We start from the raw sequence: 13,574 nt of genomic DNA, 5'->3' as shown, positions 1-13,574 counted from the left end.
CATTGAAAGAGGTCCTTCACATCCCTTATAAGCTCTATTCCTAGGTATTTTATTCTCTTTGTAGCAATTGTGAATGGGAGTTCACTCATGATTTGGCTCTCTGTCTATTATTGGTGTATAAGAATGCTTGTGAATTTTGCACTTTGATTTTGTATCTTGAGATTTTGCTGAAGTTGCTTATCAGCTTAAGATTTTGGGCTGAGATGATAGGGTTTTCTAAATATACAATCATGTCATCTGCAAACAGACAACTGGGCTTTCTCTCTTCCTATGCACTCTCACCACTCCTATTCAATATAGTATTAGATTTCTGGCCAGGGCAATCAGGCAAGAGAAAGAAATTGATGCACTTTTGAAAGTTTACTCTGGCTGGAGGCAGTGGCTCATGCCTGTATTCCCAGCACCTTGGTAGGCTGAGGCAGGCAGATCACTTGAGGACAGTTGTTCAAGACCAGACTGTCCAACATGACGAAACCCTGTCTCTACTTAAAAAGACAAAAATTAGTCAGGCATGGTGGTGTGTACCTGTAGTCCCAGCTACTCTGGAGGTTGAGGCAGGAGACTAGCTTGAACCTGGGAGGCGGAGGTTGTAGTGAGCCGAGATTGTGCCACTGCACTCCAGCCTGGACGACCAGAGTGAGACCCTGTCTCAAAAAAAAAAAAAAAAAAAGAAAGAAAAAAGAAAAAGTTACTCTACCAGTGAATTTCCAGATGAAGAAACAGTAAAGTTCTGGTACAGACAATGTCAGTGTTCTTATATCTGACTCAGGTACAAAAGACTCATCAATCTTCCTAGGAAACATTTTATAGATGGCCTAGGAGAAGGAGATTTCTAGTGTAGTATGCAAAAATAAAAATGTAATATTCTGGAAATTAATAATTAATCTGGAGGAGCTGTGGTATTTTTAATAGACTTGTAAAAATGTTGATTTACTTTAGAATTTTGATTTAGAGAGAAATCATGTCACCAAATGTATATTAGCAGCATGCAGCACAAGTTAAAAAAGTACAGAAACTAAGAAGCACAAATGATTTCATGTGTAGTTACTTTTATTTCTATTCAAAGTGTTACCACATTAAATGCTTGCAAATAATATTTCTGTATAATGACATAGAGGAGGAATTCTCTTTAGCTGTTTCATTTATTATTTTCCCACTAATAAAGACTATCATTTACTATTCTTGATCCTGTTTTGTGTACATTATTACTTATTATTAATAACAGTTTTACTAATAGATTTTAATGAGAAGTAAATAATTGCTCCATTAATATAATCACAAGATTATATACTTGTCATAAACTTAATCCTCAACTACTTTCATGAACTATTTATAGGATTTTAAATTGCATTTATTGGGTTTATTTTATATGCAAGCTCTAATATTATAAATATATTTAAGTTTACAATAACTGTTTACAGGGCCCAAATTGCCATATTTTTCCCAATCTTTGAAAATTTATTCTCTAATTATGTGATAATAACTATTCAGTGATAGGGCAATTATAGAGTAATTGCTATGTCATTATTGAGTAATAACATTGTAACACCATGAAATTACAGGGTAGATAAATACATGGCAAATTTTACATACTAAAGCATAGTACAGAAAATCAAATAATTATATTGCACTGCATTTCTACAGTACAGAAAATCAAGTAATTATATTTCAAAGCATACAGTAAATCACACTAATCAGTTTTCAGTATTTTTATATAGTAAGAAAATTGCTTCAAAGCAAAACCTCTATTGCTTTTTTGGTTAAAGAAACTGGCTTAGTTTTTGTGGTAAAGTTAGTAATGGAGATAGAGTGTGTGATTAAGCATTTATGTTTTTCTTTAAATATCACTACTTATATTACCTTTTACACTCAATAAACATATTATACTACAAAAGTCAGCTTTCTCAGAAAAAAATTTCCACTGCTATTATTTTCGTCACATTCTCTCACTGAAATGGACACTAAAATAGAGACAATTAGCTCTTATCATTTTAATTTGCATGCTAAATTTACATACACATTTTCACTTGTATGAAACAAACAAAAACAATCTACTATGGAAAAGTAGTTTCTCAACTTCAACTGCATATTCTTGCAAGGCTTTAATGTCATGAATGGCAACAGTATTCTAGGGAAAACTCTCCTAGATCAAAGAAGAACTAAATTCATAACAAGTAAAATGATTCTAGATTAGATCCTGGGTCATACAGAAAACATCTATAAAGGATATTATGAGGAGAATTGGGAAAAAGTGAATTTGGGTTCAAATATTAAGTAGAATTATTGAATTGATGTTAAGCTTTTTGATTGTGCTACATTATATTGTTTTTATATTGAAGAAAATATTTATTCATTAAGAATGTATGTTCTATCATTAATCACAATGTTCTACCCACTTCAGTTTTAAAAAAACCAAAAATCTGTGTCTATATACACACACACACACAAACACACACACACACACACACAAAAAATGAAGGGCTGAAGAGAGAAGGAAGAAAGAGAAAGCAGTAATAGTAAAATGTGAACAAGAAGGGTAAAGTGGGGGGTGGAAGAGAAAGCATAAAAAGAAAGAGAAAATTATATATAGATGATAAATACAAGGATGCTTATTGTAGTGTTCTTGAAACACTTTTAGGTTTAATTTTTTTATATAAAATTTAACGGAAAGTTTCATTTACCTTTTTTTTTTTTTTTTTTTTTTTTTGAGACGGAGTCTCGCTCTTTCACCCAGGCTGGAGTGCGGTGGCGCGATCTCCGCTCACTGCAAGCTCCGCCTCCCGGGTTCACGCCATTCTCCTGCCTCAGCCTCTCCGAGTAGCTGGGACTACAGGCGCCCGCCACCACGCCCGGCTAATTTTTTTTGTATTTTTAGTAGAGACGGGGTTTCACCATGGTCTCGATCTCCTGACCTTGTGATCCGCCCGCCTCGGCCTCCCAAAGTGCTGGGATTACAAGCGTGAGCCACCGCGCCCGGCCTCATTTACCTTTTAAGTGTATGAGATCTTCACTCGGTTCAACCAACATATTCTGACTGAGTAGGAAATACCCAGAAGAATAACACAGGGTTTATTTTTTTTATTTATTTATTTATTTATTTATTTATTTATTTATTTATTTATTGAGACGGAGTCTGGCTCTGTCGCCCAGGCTGGAGGGCAGTGGCGCCATCTCGGCTCACTGCAAGCTCCGCCTCCCGGGTTCACCCCATTCTCCTGCCTCAGTCTCTGGAGTAGCTGGGACTACAGGCGTCCGCCACCACGCCCGGCTAATTTTTTGTATTTTTAGTAGAGACGGGGTTTCACCGTGTTAGCCAGGATGGTCTCAGTCTCCTGACGTCGTGATCCGCCCACCTTGGCCTCCCAAAGTGCTGGGATTACAGGCGTGAGCCACCGTGCCCGGCCAACACAGGTTTTCTTTCAGTCAGGAATAATAGTTTCTTGACTAGCACGGACATGTATAGGAATTACCATATTCTACAGATTCATAATGTGTTACTTATCTTGAGCTTGCAAACTGCTTATGAGTCGCCCTAGAAAGGAACTGATACAGTCTGGACAATGACTTCATAAATCCTAGATTTGCATAAGAAGACAAAAAAGTGAGGAAACCCAGGGATTTTAAGTATAACTAAAGGTCAGTGATACATCAGAGGATGTTTAAACATATGTTATTCTTAGACTTCTTTCTTCATGTGTAGTAGTACATCCTTTCATTTGATTCAAGTCCCTTACTGTTTTATACACTCCAAAATATTTCACTGTGATTCTAGAACTCATCATGGCCTTTCATCATTATATATGTTGATATATTCTCAAAATTTTTCTCTAAGTATATTCCCATCTAGCTAAAAATAGCCATAACCTGAGGATATTGCTTTAGCTGCAGTCATTCAAAGTGGCAGCTTTCATTGACCCCCTTCCATGGCCAACCGTATCTTCAGACCTAAGTAAACTCTTAGGTGAATTTCTCATTGCTGCTTCTAGGCTAGAGGATGGTAAACTTGTTCTAAAGAGCCAGAGAGTAAAGCTTAGGCTCTATAGCAGACATATGGTCTCTGTTGTGGCTGCTATTGCTGCCTCCTTCATATCCTCTTTCGTTTGTTTGTTTGTTTGTTTGTGTGTCAATAAGAACTTTTTTTTTTAATACTTTAAGTTTTAGGGTACATGTGCACAACGTGCAGTTTAGTTACATATTATACATGTGCCATGTTGGTGTGCTGCACTCATTAACTGGTCATTTAGCATTACTTTTATGTCCTAATGCTATCCCTCCCCCCTCCCCCCTCCCCCCACCGCACAACAGGCCCTGGTGTGTGATGTTCCCCTTCCTGTGTCCATGTGTTCTCATTGTTCAATTCCCACCTATGAGTGAGAACATGCGGTGTTTGGTTTTTTGTCCTTGCGATTGTTTGCTGAGAATGATGGTTTCCAGCTTCATCCATGTCCCTACGAAGGACATGAACTCATCATTTTTTATGGCTGCATAGTATTCCATGGTGTATATGTGCCACATTTTCTTAATCCAGTTGATCATTGTTGGACATTTGGGTTGGTTCCAAGTCTTTGCTACTGTGAATAGTGCCGCAATAAACATACGCGTGCATGTGTCTTTATAGCAGCATGATTTATAATCATTCGGGTGTTTGTTTTATAAAACACACACACACACACACACACACACACACACACAACTTACTTTAATTGGCCACACAGGCCAAAGTCTGGATTTTCCCTGTAAGCTATAGTTTACTCAGCCTTGTTCTAGACTATAATTTCTTTTTTTCCCCCAAGAGAAAATTTATTTATTATCTTTAAAGTTATCCTCTATTGTTCTCCCAGTTACCAGTCCTCATTCACTTTAGCATCTCACTCTCCATCCCTATTCCAGTAATTATTTCTGCAATTACAAATCCATACATAAGATAAATGATCCATTCATGAGTCTTGTCTCTCAGTTGCGTGTATATTTGTTTTCTGTTTTATATCCTTCCCCAATAACTCAAAACTACACAACTTCCAAATCTCAGGTCCAGACATCTTACTCTCTTTTCACTGTCTTCAAAGTTTCCAACTCACCACTTCTAGTAACTCCACCCAACAATTATTACACCACAGAAACCTAGTTTATATTGACTGTATGAAATTTTTCTATTGTTTCCTCTCTTCATATTCTCACTTTTATTTCAGTTTATTGTTGTAATCATTGCCTTACACATATCCACAATCCTTCTGCCAACTGTACTCTTCTTCTTCATTGTAGTCTACAAGCAAAACACAGCTATACTAAGACCCAGTAAGTACATGGCTTTTTCTGCAGTTGCAATGAGAACCAGCTAGGAAAAATATACAACTGAGCTGATTTACTAGTGATCTAAAACTCTGGTTTCCAGTGTCTCTCCTCAAATTGTCAATAACACCTCCTTCATCCTTACTCTCACCTTAGGATCTTACTTATTACGTTATTGAAGCAATTAAGAAGAGAACACTCACAATTATCCCTTCACACATCTGTAACTGTGTCTGTATACTCTACCAACCATGCTGTTGTTTAACTGGAGTGTACTTACTCCCATTTCAGGGATGTACACTGGATCCCATCCCCTCTCACTTACTGATGGACTTCACATCCATAATTTTCTTCTTTCATTTTTTATTGTTTTGTGTGTGTGTGTGTGTGCGCGTGTGTGTGTGTGTGTGTGTGTGTGTGTGTGTGTGTGTGTGTTTTGAAACAGTCTCACTCTGTCATCTAAGCTGGAGTGCAGTGGCACAATCTTGGCTCACTACAACCTCCACCTCCCGGGTTCAAGCGATTCTCCTGCCTCAGCCTCCTGAGTAGCTGGGATTACAGGTGCCCGCCACCATGCCTGGCTAATTTTTTTGTATGTTTTAGTAAAGATGGGGTTTCACCATATTGCCCAGGCTGGTCGCAAACTCCTGGCCTCAAGTGATCTGCCTGACTCAGCCCCCCAAAGTGCAGGGATTACAGGTGTGAGCCACCGCACCCAGCCCATAATTTTCTACTTCTGTTTTGTTTCATCAACTTTTCTTGCTTTACTTGAATGTTACTATCTGGATAGAAACCTGCTTTATGATCTACAATCTTAAAAAGAAAGAAAAATCATCCCCTGATTCTATCTTTTTTAACTACTATTCTACTTCTATGCAATCCCATGTAACAAAATTCAGAAGAAAGTTTCCTTAATAAGCTACCCTGTCTCCAGATCATCTTTTCATTTCTGGAGACCCATTTCAATTTGGCTTTTATGACAGCTTCCCCTGTTACTAAGTGTTTCTATTCATCCTGGAAAAAAAGAAGTCAATTCCAAATTCACATTGTACTCAAATTCTCATCGGCATTTGACACAGTTGAGAAGTTCCTCATAACTGTTTCCTCACTCAGATTCTAGTGCACCTAACTATTCTTCATTTTTTCCTACATCTTTGGGTGTTCCTTCCTAGTCTAATTTATAAACCTCCTCCTATTCTTAACTTCAAAAAAAGGTTTTCTAGGGTTCAGATGTAGCATATTTTCTTCGTGAAATTTTTTTTAAGTCTCTGGTTCACTGATTTTCAAGCAAGCACTGTGTATACTGTGGAGCACAAGAAGACATTTTGAGGAGCATACAAATATGGACAGTTTCAAGAAACCCATTTTTCCAATCTTCATCCTTAATACGCACACTTTACTGAAAATAATCTGCCTGAGAATGTGCTCACAGTGAGACATACTTTGCAAATAATTTCCCAGCTCTCCTTAAGCAATACACCTTCCTCCTTGTTACAGAAAACAAAACAAGCAAAAGATATGCACACACATATATGCACACTCATATGTAAAATAGATGTACATGCAATGTTAATTTTCTTTGACAAAAATTTTAGTGACTTAGAAGGAAATGGCCATTCGTGTTTCAAATATTTATCTTTCCTTCTACTTTACTCTACACCTCATATCTCTGTTGACATTATAATAACCCCCTCCACTAACAAACACACGGGAGAGACAGAAAGAGAGAGAGAAATATATTTAAAACATTCAACAAAAATTACCTGTACCTTGAAACAAGTAGCAGGTCAGTTTTATATCTCTGACAATGGGTCCCATGATTATAAATATAATAACATTTTAGTACTTTTCAATTGAACACTAGCAAAATCAAATATTAGAGCTGTGGCTAGTCTTTTTCCTAATTGTTATGGTACCATTCAAATCAAAGGGAAGGACTGGTTTCTAAATAATTCTGTATTCATTATCTGAAATATGTGTTTATATATTGCAAATAAAACATAATGTAGAGTTGGCTTTCTAAAGAAAAATAACTATTTCCAGAGAAAAATGAATACTTGAGAAGAGTTTTTGAAGAAATAATATCTGAAATAAAAATCAGTTCTTGAAACAAACAAAAAACCTTCAAGTTTGGTAATAGAAATGCCAGGTATTAAAGGCTGGTTATCCATCCAACCTCATTATCAAATTTCTTACATCAGAATATATTACATGCACTTGGTGATTATGTAAAAATCTCTACAGTGACCTTATTTAAAAAATATTAAGGACGCTAATTTTACTACTATTTAATTTTGCTAGCAAGCACCTATTTAGAAATATTTGATTTCTGTTACATTTTTGTATTCATTAAAAACACTTTTAAAAATGTAGTTCTTCAAACAAAAAGGTCCCTATACAAGATGAAAATTAGAAAATTATAAGGTCTACTCTTTATTCTTTGAAAGCTACTCACATAAATGTGACATTCTAAATATTTATTAATTACTATTAAAACATTACTAATATTCTGATTAAAATGACTATAAAATTGATATGTAATTCCATGTGGACCCATGAAATTAATTTGATACTTTTGAAAATAAAATAACTTTAAAAATCATAGCTATCCATGCTCTATTTTATCTTTAATAATCTTTATCATATTTTCCTACATAGGCACTTTTTTTTTTAGTTTTCCCTTACTACTGTATGTTTCATGCATTTCTAAACTCCCTTTTTTTATTCACTCAATGATAATAAACTGTTATTACTTAAAAATAATTTACTAAGGACATGTTTTCAGTTTAGCAAGAAATCTTAGAAATGTATTCACTTTAATAAACTATATTATTTTTCATTCAAGGTTACCTTCATCATCCACACATCATAGAGAATATCAGAAGGAACTTAATGTTTCTGATTAAAGGTCAGTTCTCATAAAGCTTTTGTTCTTTCGCATGCTGTATTTTCTTCTTATTTGTGACTTACATATTTACTGATTCTTTCAACTGAGATTTTATTCATTAACCAGAAATATGTACACATTTTCTCAATGTGTATGTATACACATCCATCCATACATCCAAATCAATTTATATATATATAAATAAATTTTCTTTGTGTCAATAAATACTGCATATCATTTAGATATGAGATTTATTATCATTTCAATCAGGGAGAAGTACCTTTCAAGAATGATTAAAAGGGCCGGGCGCGGTGGCTTACGCTTGTAATCCCAGCACTTTGGGAGGCCGAGGCGGGCAGATCACGAGGTCAGGAGATCCAGACCACAGTGAAACCCCGTCTCTACTAAAAGTACAAAAAATTAGCCGGGCGTGGTGGCGGGCGCCTATAGTCCCAGCTACTCCGAGAGGCTGAGGCAGGAGAATGGCGTGAACCCGGGAGGCGGAGCTTGCAGTGAGCCGAGATTGCGCCACTGCACTCCAGCCTGGGCGACAGAGCAAGACTCCAACTCAAAAAAAAAAAAAAAAAGAATGATTAAAAGAAAACTAATAATTTTATTACTAGTAGTTGGTAATTGTGCAACCACTCATTATTTTTGCAAGTCTACAATCAAATTTTGATTAGGTTGTCTATGTTTTTAGTGAAAAAAATAGCCCAATTATATTGCAAATAATTATTGAACATCATCTTTTTCAGATTTTCAAAATCAAATCATTAAATACAGAGAAAAATATGTGAAACACCTTTTGGTATTTCTTTGAAAGCATCCGTTTTTCCTATTATACAGAAAGAAGATAGGAGACGCCATCATGGGAGTTGACATCCTCCACAAGGACCGAAAGGTTCCCCGCAAGGAGCCCAAGAGCCCAGATACCTACCTGAGACTGTTGATCAAGCTGTACAGGTTTCTGGCCAGACGAACCAACTCCACATTCAACCAGGTTGTGCTGAAGAGGTTGTTTATGAGCCGCACCAAGCGGCCACCTCTGTCCCTTTTCCGGATGATCCGCAAGATGAAGCTTCCTGGCCGGGAAAACAAAACGGCCGTGGTTGTGGGGACCATAAGGGATGCTGTGCGGATTCAGGAGGTGCCCAAACTGAAGGTGTGTGCGCTGCGCGTGACCAGCCGGGTCCGCCGCGGCCCTAGACTTCCCCAAGGGCTGCGGCACCGTCCTGCTCTTCGGTCCTCTCAAAGGCCGAGAGGCGTACCGGCATTTCGGCACGGCCCCGGAAACGCGGCACCAAACCCTACGTCCGCTCCAAGGGCCGGAAGTTCGAGCGTGCCAGAGGCCGACCGGCAGCCAAGGCCACAAAAGCTAACCCGGGGCCGGGCGCGGTGGCTCAGGTCTATAATCCCAGCACTTTGGGAGGCCGAGGCGGGGCGGATCACGAACGAGGTCAGGAGATTGAGACCATCCTGGCTAACACGGTGAAACCCCGTCTTTACTAAAAATACAAAAAATTAGCTGGGCGTGGTGGCGGGCGCCTGTAGTCCCAGCTACTGGAGAGGCTGAGGCAGGAGAATGGTGTGAACCCAGAAGGTGGAGGTTGCAGCGAGCCGAGATCGCGTCACTGCACTCCAGCCTGGGCCACAGAGCGAGACTCCGTCTCCAAACAAAAAAAATAATAACTCTGGATCCTACCCTTTTATTAAAAAGATTTTGGATCCTGAGGAAAAAAAAAAAAAAGGTTACAGGTTTGACCTAGTCACATATTCCACAACCAGCAGCATGCTAAATACTATAGGAGTTAACAAAAAAATCATTAAGACATAACCCCATCGTCTAAGAAATACAATGTTTGTAGAAATAGGGTAAGAAATACACTGTAATTGTGTATAATTTAGATGTTGATCAATATTTAAGTAACACTTTATAATACTTTTCGATCATTAAATTTTGAATTTCTTGTAAATTTTCAACAGAGTATCTGTTTCACATTCCTTACTTGGTGGATGTAGAATGAGAGCCAATAATTCTTCACCATCACACAGCCGGTTATCAAGATAGGTAAGCCAAAAACTTAAGTCTCTTGATTCATAGGCAGAATGCTTTCATTTACACTGCTCTGAGATATAATTTAGCACCAAAAATCTATTGTAAATGCTATTGTTAATAATAATAAAAACTGACGAGTTAATGAAATTCTGTTCTCTAGCACAGTTATATATATATTTTAATAAAACATATATAAAATATATAATATATACATTGTAATAAAACAAAACCTTACTCTAAGAGAAAGATTATGGCCATCCTTATTAGAATTTTTAAATAATGAAAGTCTTTCTACAAGAGTAGGATATTCTAAAGAATGGAGACTACATCATATTCTTCATTTTATCCTCAGCACATGGCACTTAGTAAGAGGTAAATATTTATTAAAGACCACCGCACTTTTCTGTAAGCCTGGCTGATTCCTTATGAAATTCAAACACTCAAAGTGTTCATATGCTTTCACCAATAAGTATAATTAGTCTGACACTCTAAAAGAAAATGTGCTAGCTTAGTTATTTAGGCAAAATATTTCTTCCATGAATTAGCAGAGTTAATGCTAAATATGCTTTGCTATTGGTAATTTAGAAGGTTGATTTTATCAATAGGTGAAATAGGTATGCTAGAGTCTTGTGATTTCATCTGCCTAATATTGAAGTATGCTTGGAATTTCAACAACAAAGAATTACTCTGTGGATAAAAGATATCTACTTCTGCCCAAAGCAGCATAATAATCCATATCCATCATGCAAACCTCAAAGTTAGATATAAAATCAACTTGATTTTGATAATTAACCAAATCCATATAATAAAGTACATACCTTTTGGAGACCTTTATTCTGTTTCCCACTCTTCTTGTACTAGCTGTTATCTTAAATTAGTAATTTCACATTTTTGAGAAAGAATTTCCATATAAAATATAAAACAACATATAAATCATAAATTTATAAAGAGTGGAGGAAAAATCATGATCTGTATAAAACATAGTTGATCAATGATGGTAAAGGGATGTAAAAAGCACAAATTGTGGCTACATCAGATAAAGTATTTTTCCTTTATGAAAAAGGTTGAAGTCTATATTTATTTGAGTGACTCATTGGTACACTTGGGGGATGGAAAAAAAAATGGCCTTGTGACATTACACAATTTTTTTTAACATCTGTGAGATACACTGTAAAAAAAACACTTGTGACATTTAATTGTCATAATGCATGTAAGTAAACAAACAGAACAAAAATTGATACAGAGCTAGTAAATTGGTCTTCATTTTTGTTTTTAAATTTATTTGAGATCTACAAAGTGATAGTAATTTATAATTCAAATAAAATTAGTACTCTGAGATTGAAAATAATTTACCTCATTTTTCTGTCTACTGAACATGATACACTGTATATCATATCACTTAATGCATTTGCGTAGTACTGATCCAGTGAATTTTGATACTGACAAGTAATTATAATACAAAATTTAAAAATAATTAGGTTCTCAGAAAATCAATCCTATTATAATTTTTGAGAACATTTTTGATCAAAGGTTTCTTAATTTATTTCAGTAAAAAGTTATTTAAATAAAAAGTTATTTAAGTAAAAAGTTATTTAAGTAAATTGTTATTTAAGTAAAATGGTAAAATACTTTGTATTATTAATATTTTATAGAAAACACAGAAGCAGAATGTTGAAATGTACAATACATTCTTTTAAAAAATCACGTTTAGTTACTCAAATACAATTTGAGTTTATATGTGTGCTCCTATTTACTCAACAGCAATTTAAAATATTCGATAAATTTACTTTTATTAATTATGTGTCAATTTATAAAGGAATTATGTGTCAATTTATAAAGGAATTATGTAAAGAACAAATAATTTGGGGTCAGATAAAAAAGTTTTTAATTCTGCCTTATTTATTTTATGCCGTGTGCACCTTGGATAAGTTACTTACCTTTAAAAAAAATAATTCTAATTTGTAGAGTTAGGGGTACCAAATCCTTAAAATCTAAATTTTAGTTATGAGATACAGGTAATTAAAGAAAACATTCTGCACAGCACCTATCACAGAAGGGGCAATGATCACAAATATTATGATGATTATAATATAATATTCTTTTATAAAATATTACGAACTATGTCGTCCAATGTAAAAAGTAATGAACAATAAGTACACTTTTAAATATTCCATATTTATATAGTCTTTAAACTTCAAAAATAACATTTTTGTTGCTTATTTTCTGAAAAAAAAAAAAACAAAAAACAAAAACAAAAAACTCCTGTATATTTCTATTCATCTGGAATACACCAGTTTATATTTAACTGAATGGAACTTGCAAGCAAAATATATAGGAAAGATTTGAATTAGAAATAAAATAATTATGGTAATGTTCTATTTACCCTTATTGAAGGATAAGAATTGAAAGGTGTATGAAGATATAATTATTGGTAGAGTAGAAAACAGATCAAAGATCTACTAAATTTTAAAACATAGAATTTCCACTACTAATTACTTCTTACTAAATAATTAACTCTTTTTTATATAAGATAAAGTGAAGAGTTAAAAATATAGTGAGGCATTGTTCTGCTAGGAATAGAAGAAGGGTCATGAAGGTACAACATTTAGGATTAAATTTGTTCTGGGTATTTGCCAATCCATAATAAGTGGCTGAAAGTTTGGATTGTACTTTGGACAGCCTCATAATACTAAGAAAAAAAAAGTAAATGCAGTAGACTTTGATAACCACTCCCTTCCTGCAATACAAAGAATTCCAATCTAAGAGTAAAGCTGAATGTAATAAACTTGGCATCCCTACATAGTGGAGTCTATCATAAAATAATATGAATAGTCTAGACAATTCCAAACCATGCAATTGAATTAAGGTAATTAATGGTTGCTAAAGTCTACAGATAACAGGCAGAAGTAAATTACAAACAATTTCTGGAGTAAAAAATCCATTACAGATAACATAATCCTCATCCTCAAATTTACCTCTGCAAGTACTTTTTCTGTGACAATATACTACAAACACGATCAAATGTAACCAGGAAAAGAAGGTGGCAAAATGACATGAGCAGGAATTTCAAAAATAAGAATAAAGAGAACAGCTCAAAAGAAATTGCAAATATTGGAACTATCAGACAGAGACTGAAGATAACATTATTTATTTCAGCCAGGCGCTTTGGCTCATGCCTGTAATCTCAACACTTTAGGAGTCCAAGGCGAGTGGATCTCCTGAGGTCAGGGGTGAGACCCGCCTGACCAACATGGTGAAACCCCATCTCTACTAAAAATACAAAAATTAGCTGGGCGTGGTGGAGGTCGGCTGTAATCCCAGCTACTTGGGAGGCTGAGGAAG

General features: G+C 35.4%; 1 long non-coding RNA gene and 1 pseudogene across 1 annotated transcript in view; one reads left to right on the top strand and one right to left on the bottom strand.

The window, feature by feature from the left end:
- Positions 1-9,470, bottom strand: part of LOC131384612 (uncharacterized) — a 461,813-nt gene extending 452,343 nt beyond the window's left edge. The window contains exon 1 of the long non-coding RNA XR_009215632.1: positions 9,114-9,470. This is a non-coding gene — a long non-coding RNA (uncharacterized LOC131384612). The remainder of the gene's footprint in view (positions 1-9,113) is intronic.
- Positions 9,045-13,574, top strand: part of LOC116477227 (large ribosomal subunit protein eL18-like) — a 30,039-nt pseudogene continuing 25,509 nt past the window's right edge.

This window comes from Hylobates moloch, unplaced genomic scaffold, assembly GCF_009828535.3.
Source record: "Hylobates moloch isolate HMO894 unplaced genomic scaffold, HMol_V3 SCAFFOLD_11, whole genome shotgun sequence".
NCBI lineage: Eukaryota > Metazoa > Chordata > Mammalia > Primates > Hylobatidae > Hylobates > Hylobates moloch.
Note: the sequence above shows the minus strand (reverse complement) of the source record. Positions and strands in the feature narration are given on the sequence as shown.